This window comes from Myotis daubentonii, chromosome 11 (genome assembly GCF_963259705.1).
Source record: "Myotis daubentonii chromosome 11, mMyoDau2.1, whole genome shotgun sequence".
NCBI classification, from domain to species: domain Eukaryota; kingdom Metazoa; phylum Chordata; class Mammalia; order Chiroptera; family Vespertilionidae; genus Myotis; species Myotis daubentonii.
This window is the reverse complement of record NC_081850.1, coordinates 18533701-18541298: the sequence shown is the minus strand read 5'-3', so window position 1 is coordinate 18541298 and position 7598 is coordinate 18533701. Positions and strand designations below refer to the sequence as shown.

Below are 7598 nucleotides of genomic sequence, written 5' to 3'. Positions count from 1 at the left end.
AGTGCACGAATTTCATGCACCAGGCCTCTAGTCTAATATAATTACTCCATCATTTAAACGTATTAGATACCTACTGTATGCCAACCTCTGGGGTAAAGATCCGAACCCAATGATGTTGTCATCTTATCTCTATTTTACAGATGAGGAAACAGAGAAGTCCAGAGAAGTTAAGACTTACTGAGTTCAATAGCACATCAGAGGCAAAACTTAGTTTTGAACTCAAGTCTTAAAAGCTGATGTTTTTCCCAATAATTCCCCATTTCTCTCCTTGACTTGGCAGATTTATCTTGCTTCTTTAAAATGCATGTAAGAGAAGCGTTCTTCAGCCATAACACCACCTCCAAGACAGATAAGGGCACTAAATTTCACTGACACATTAAATATTTTGGGGGTTCTTTTTTTATAGCTGAAAAGCTGAGAGGGGATCTCATTTCTTTTTCCTTTCTTTTTTTCTTTTTAAGCCAAAGATTGGCTAGAGCTGAGGCTTCTGGAATTTTAATAGCCATCTATTATGAGCACAATGTCATCACAGAGTGTAAGAAGTTATCACAGTCATTACCGTATCATTGTAGCTATTGGTTTTAAAATAAAATGCAAAACTCCAGCTCTTTAGAATATGATTAATGCATGCTCACTCCAGTTGCATGTATACTAAAATTGGAATAATACAGAGAAGATTAGCATGGCCCTTGTGCAAGGATGACACGCAAATTCGTGGAGTGTTCCATATATTTTAAATAAGAAAATAAAATATGATTACTGCATTTCACTTTATTAGGCTCACATTCTATGTTTCTCTCTCTCTCTCTCTCTCTCTCTCTCTCTCTCTCTCTCCCTCTCCCCTCTCTCCTCTGTCTCTTTCTTTGGGCATTTCATCTAAGCCACAAAATTACAGGTCTCTATGTTATTGTACTTTATGGTTGGTTAAGTTAGGTCAGGGTGATAATGAGAGAATATTAATAATCCTTGTTTTAACAAGCCTAAATTTATACCACTGCCAGAAGTTAATTGCTCTGTTATACTCCTGGTGCTAAGAATTACTGAGTACTAAGGGACAGTGGTAGGGGACAAAAGTTTTCTTTTCTTTTTTAATAGATGTACTCCTATTTATTTATTTATTTATTTATTTAAAATTTCAATTACAGTTGCCATGCAATATTATATTGGTTTCAGGTATAGAAAGTGATTATGCACTTATATAACTTACAAATTGATCACCTTGATAAGTCTAGTGCCCACATGAAACTATTCATAGTTATTAGCCATTAGTGAATATTAGCATGCAAGTCAAATGTTTTCATGCTTCATGATCTCTTCCATATGTCCATTCTACATGCCTCTACTCCCAGAGCTATTTTTTCCTATATTTTCATCTATCTTTCTTCGTTCAGGCCCCGGATCATCTGGCCAAGTCATTTGTCACTGTGTTTGAATCTGGATATATTGAAACTTGTGTCGCTTATATTTCTATACAACATGTATAACCAAGTGCTCCAACTGAGACTCTCTACATTGGGAGAATTTTTTCTCCTTACTCTCTTCCAAAGTCCTCCTTGAGTGGGGCTGTAATGCAGCTGCTGTCTGATTTCAGATTGTACCCATATACCGAACTGACACTCATGAAGCAATCTTGTGCTTGGCCTTCCTCCATTTGCTGGGTATAAGGAAGGATACTCTATGTGGCCATAGCTGTGATCCGGTAAAGAGGTTCTGGGGCAAAACTGGTGAATATCACGGGGGACTTGGAAATCTGCTTGCATAGTTCGCCTGGACTCTCTGATTCTGCTTGATCTTAATCCTGGATGCATTACTTAGAACCCTCAATCAGTAGTTAAAGGATTCTTCCCACTTTGTAACTTAGTAGGTTTGACAGTTTCTAGTTCATGACCAGCAGCTGTGGCTCAATTGTGACTTGGTACCCCATCATCATTCACTTCATCTATACTAGATCCAGTAGTATGTCAAGAATTATTTCTAAAAAGGCTACAATTCTGATGGTATGGCCTTGCTCTAAGCCCCCAGTAATCGTGTTATGATCCTTTCATTAGTGCTTGCCATGATATCTACATGGCATCTTTTATCATCATCAACACCTCTAATGCCAGAAGGTCTTCCAGGTTGCAATGCCAAATCACAGGACAGAGAATTTATTCTGTAATGAAAAACCAATGACAAATTTGTACAACCTCATTGGGCACTCAAAATGAGAAATGTCCCAAGTTGTGCTGAGATGACTTGGACTTTGTACTCCTTCAATGATTCGTCGTTGTTTGTAGATTGTCCCAGGAAGAAAGGTGATCTTGGATAATGCAGCTCTCTGCCACTGAGGCAGTTCCAGAAGGGACAGACAGCAGAAGGCTTTTGCAAATTATTTCTATGAGCTGGGTAGCAAGTACTTCATTGAAGGAGTAGCTGGCAGCTTATTCTCTACTAGAGTCGTTAAAAAGTATTCAGCTTAACAGTGAAGGTAAGGATTTGGAAAAGAGTAAGCATTGTATTCATTTATTATCTTTTCTCTGTGTACCTCCATGAAAGAGTTGATATAGTTTACTAAAAGGCAAAGATATCACAAAAATGTTCAAACCCCGGTAAACAAAAAAGGACTATACACAAAAATGAAGCTAGGGTAGTATGTTACTTGAGCATGAAACTAAGCTCTGACTTTTAGCAAAAGAAATAAGAGAAGCACGGATGCTTACCTGGTTTTTATAAGCTAACTAGAGGCCCGGTGCATGAATTCATGCACTGGTGGGGTCCCTAGGCCTGACCAATGATCAGGGCCTATTTGGGCTGTCTCACCCAGTCCCAATTGGGGCTGGGCTGATCAGGCCTGCTGACCTGGGGGAGGAATGGGAGGAGGAACTGTGGGAGGTTGGTTGGGGGCTGGGAAGGGACTGAGGAGGGTCTGGGGGAAGTTGGTTGGCCGTGGAAGGTTGCCTTTGGGAGCACATTGACCAACAGGGGGCAGGTCCTGCGTTGAACATCTGCCCCCTGATGGTCAGTGCGCATCATAGTGACTGGTCAACCAGTTGTTCCAGTAGTTCTATCATAACGGTCGCTTAGGCGTTTATATAGATACACTAGAGGCCCGGTGCACAAAAATTTATGCACTCGGGGGGATGGGGGGGTCCATCAGCCCGGCCTGTGCCCTCTCGTAGTCTGGGACCTCTCAGGGGATGACCACCTGCTGGCTTAGGCCTGCTCCCCAGGGGATTGGGCCTAAGATGGCAATCAGACATCCCTCTGGCAGCCCGGCAGCCCTCAGGGGATGTCCACTTGCCAGTGGGGAGCAGGCCTAAACTGCAGTCGGACATCCTTAGCACTGCTGAGGAGGCAGGAGAGGCTCCCACCACCACCGCTGTACTGGCAGCCATCAGCCTGGCTTGTGGCTGAGCAGAGCTCCTCCCATGTGAGAGCACCCTGACCATTAGAGGGCAGCTTCTGCATTGAGCGTCTGCCCCCTGGTGGTCAGTATGTGTCATAGTGACCAGTCCTTCTGCTGTTAGGGTCAGTTTCCATATTACCCGTTCACTATATAGGATAGAGGCCTGGTGCACGGGTGGGGGCCGGCTGATTTGCCCAGAAGCGTGTCCCAGATCAGGGTGGTGGTCCTGCTTGGGTGTGTGGCCAGCCTGGATGATAGGATGATGGCTGTTTGCAGCTGGTCACACCCCCTTCAGGGTGGGGGTCCCCACTGGGGTGCCTGGCCAGCGTGGATGCTGGGATGATGGCTGTTTGCAGCTGGTCACACCCCCTTCAGGGTGGGGGTCCCCACTGGGGTGCCTGGCCAGTCTGGGTGAGGGGCTGAGGGCTGTTTTCAGGCTAGTGGGCGACTGTAGCTCCCAGCCTCTCCTTTTTACTTTTCTTTTTTTTTCTGGGATTAATTTACCTTCTATAGTTGTCACTGGAGGTGAGAGCAGGCTCCAGCTCTGAGGCCGTTGCCAGCTGAAAGCAGGTACCTGGGTTTGTTTAGATCCTATAATTGAAACTCTTTTGCCATCACTGGCCATTCTAAGCTCTGAGGCTGCGCTGGCTGAAAGGAGGTTTCTGGGGTTTGTTTAGGTTCTATAATAGCAACATTGTTTCATCCGGAGCTCAGAGCTGAGCTGCCGCAGGCGGGGAACGCTGACTTGCTCCATCACTGGAGTAAGCAAGCCTCATGTTCATGTTCGCTTCAGTTGCCTGGCTGCCGGCCACCATCTTGGTTGGCAGTTAATTTGCATGTCTCACTGATTAGCCAATGGGAAGGGTAGCGAAGTTATGGTTAATTACCATGTTTCTCTATTATTAGATAGGACTAGGGGCCTGGTGCACAAAATTTATGCACTCGGAGGGGGGGTGGGGAGGGTCCCTCAGCCTGGCCTGTGCCCTCTACCAGACTGGGACCCCTTGGGAGATAATGACCTGCTGGCTTAGGCCTGCTCCCGGGTGGCAGAGGGCAGGCCCAATCCTTAGGTGCAGCCCCTGGTCGGGCTCAGAGCAGGGCTGATTGGGGAGTTGGGGCACTGCCCCCTGTCATGCACAGAGCAGGGCGGATCGGGAGGTTGCGATACCACCCTCAGACATGCTCAGGGTAGGGCCGTTTGAGGGGTTGGGGCACCGCCCCCTTTCACACTCAGGGCGGGGCCGATGGGGAGGTTATGGCTCTACCCCGTCACACACAGAGCAGAGCCTGCGGGGGGGGGGGGGGGGGTTGAGGCACCGCCCTCTATCACCCACAGAACAGGGCCGATCAGGGGGTTGGGGCGCCGCCACTGTCACACTCAGGGCAGGGCCAATGGGGAGGTTATGGATCTAACCCATTACACACAAAGCAGGGCCTGTGGGGGGTGGTTGGGGTGCTGCACCCTGTCACACACAGAGCCGCAGGGCAATCAGGGGGTTGGGGAGCTCCTCCCTATCAGGCACAGAGCAGGGCTGCTCAGGGGGTTGGGGAGCCTTCCCTTGTCACGAACAGAGCAGGGCAGATAGGGAGGTTGTGGGCCCGCCCCCTGTCACACACAGAGCCACAGTGTGATCAGGGGGTTGGGGCGCTGCCCCCTGTCACGCTGATCCCAGTGCCAGGAGGCCTCGTGGCTCCGCTGATCCCGGTGCTAGGAGTCATATTACCCTTTTACTATATAGGATAGAGGCCTGGTGCACAGGTGGGGGCCAGCTGGTTTGCCCTGAAGGGTGCCCTGTATCAGGGTGGGGATCCCGCTTGGGTGCCTGCCCAGCCTGGGAGAGGGGCTGATGGCTGTTTGCAGCTGGTCACACCCCCTTCAGGGTGGGGGTCCCCACTGGGGTGCCTGGCCAATCTGGGTGAGGGGCTGAGGGCTGTTTTCATGCTGGAGGGTGACTGAAGCTCCCAACCGCTCCTTTTTTCCTTTTTTTTATTCTGGGCCAGCTTTAGCTCTGAGACCTGGCTCCAGCTCTGAGGCTTCAGCTGCTGAAAGCAGGTATCTGGTTTGTTTGGGTTCTATAGTCGAAACACTGTTTCAACTCCAGCTCTGAGATCACGGCTGGCTGAAAACTGGTTTCTGGGGTTTTGTTTAGCTTCTATATTTGTAACAATGTTTCAAACTTATTGCTCAGAGGCCGGCAGCAGCAGGCAGGGAGTGTTGGAGTCCTCCATCATTGAAACAAGCAAGCCTCATGTTTGCTTCAAGCTGCCTGGCTGCCAGCTGCCATCTTGGCTGGCAGTTAATTTGCATATCGCCCTGATTAGCCAATGGTAAGGGTAGCTGAGGTACAGATAATTACCATGTTTCTCTTTTATTAGATAGGATATATATATATATATATATATATATATATATATAGAGAGAGAGAGAGAGAGAGAGAGAGAGAGGGAGAGAGAAAGACAGAGGCAGAGAGAGAGCGAGAGAGAGAGAGAGATACAGAGAGAGAGCGAGAGAGAGAGAGAGAGACAGAGAGAGAGAGAGAGAGAGAGATGTGAAAGAGACACATTCATTGGTTGCCTCCCGCACTCTCCTTGACAGGGTCCAGGGGTGGAACCTGCAACCCAGGGACATGCCCTTCAGTGCACTGACCGACGCACTAACCACTGAGAAACTGTCCCAAACTTCAATATTGGGACTTTTATTTCTTTTAGAGTTGTAAGGATTAGTTTTAATATATTATTTAGAATTCAGTCTAGACTGCTTTAAAAAATTGGCTTAAACAAGAGAGAATTTTATTTACTTCATGTTTCTCTCCTTCAGAGCAGCATATTTGGTGACAATGGAGTTGGTGAGGCACCATCCTTCTCTCTTACAGTTGTGCTCTCCCAAGGTGTTATCGTCAGCCAAAAGTGGAGAATCAGATGGCTTACCACACATCTTTATTCTGGCCAGTGGAACATGGAAAAGAGAATGTATGCCTAAGTCCATTTCTTTTAAGGACCATTCTATTAACTTACATCGCTCTCTCATCTTGTTTTCAAGACCTTACACCATGTGTAATGTTTAAATGGAAAGGAGGTTGGGAACCTCAGACTGGGGTCTTTAGCTAAGAGATCATGTGTTCAGCTAACATATCTGCTGGGGTAGAAGAAGGGGAAAAAGCACATGATATATGCAGAGTGGGAGGTGGTAATACTCTACCAAAATGTGTTTTCTGGAGATCTTTATTTATAGATGGCATAAATTTTAACCATGCAAAGGTCTTTAAAGGAAATATTTTCTCATTTCTTTATGTTCTTAACTATTCTGTCCAACAGTGTACAAAATTAATTGGTCTGCAATAATCCATCACCAAACACAGTTGCAGTGAGGGTGGTTTTGAGAAGTTTTGGGCCCTCTGTTCTGTTCCATTGATCTATATGTCTGTTTCTATGCCAGTACCAGGCTGTTTTGACTATAATGGCTTTGTGGTATAGTCTAATCTCCAGTATTGTGCTCCCTCCAACTTTTTTCTTCTTTTTAAAGATTGCTGAGGCTATTTGGGGTCTTTTCTGGTGCCATATAATTTTTGGAATATTTTTTCTAGATTTATGAAATATGCCATTGGTATTTTAAAGGGGATTGTGTTGATTCTATAGACTTCTTTGGGTAGCATAGACAATTTAATGATGTTGATGTTAATTCTTCCAATTCATGGTCACAGATACTTTTCCTCAGAAGAAAAAAAAAAAAAAAACACTAATAGAAGAACAAATTGCCCTGCAAAGTTACCAGGAGGATGGGAAGTGTTGTCTTATCTGAGCACAAATGTTTTCGTCATGAGAGTCCCAGCAGTTCTCATCTACAAGTGGAGATGGCCTCAGTTTGAAAAGTGAAATTTTACAAAAGCATGGGGGAGCAGATCAGACTGTACCAATGAACAGAAAGCAAGACAGAGAGGGTGATGAGGCCATGGCACACCCATGCACCAATGGCAAACATCTCTCAATTCTTTAGTAATCTTTTTTACTGGCAAGATCCCTTTAATTCTATAGGCCCCTAATAGCCTAGCTAGCCTCTATCAATGGTCCTCAACTTTTCTAATGCCGCAACCCTTTAATACAGTTCCTCATGTTGTGGTGACCCCCAACCATAAAATTTTTTTCGTTGCTACTTCATAACTGTACTTTTGCTACTGTTATGAATCATAATGTAAATTTCTGGTATGCTGTGTGT

The 7598-nt window shown here is 46.0% G+C and overlaps 1 non-coding gene across 1 annotated transcript; it reads left to right on the top strand.

The window, feature by feature from the left end:
* Positions 1-627: 627 nt before the first annotated feature.
* Positions 628-734, top strand: LOC132212843 (U6 spliceosomal RNA). Its single transcript, XR_009447790.1, has one exon. It is a non-coding gene; the product is annotated as a U6 spliceosomal RNA (small nuclear RNA).
* The last annotated feature ends 6864 nt before the right edge of the window (positions 735-7598 follow it).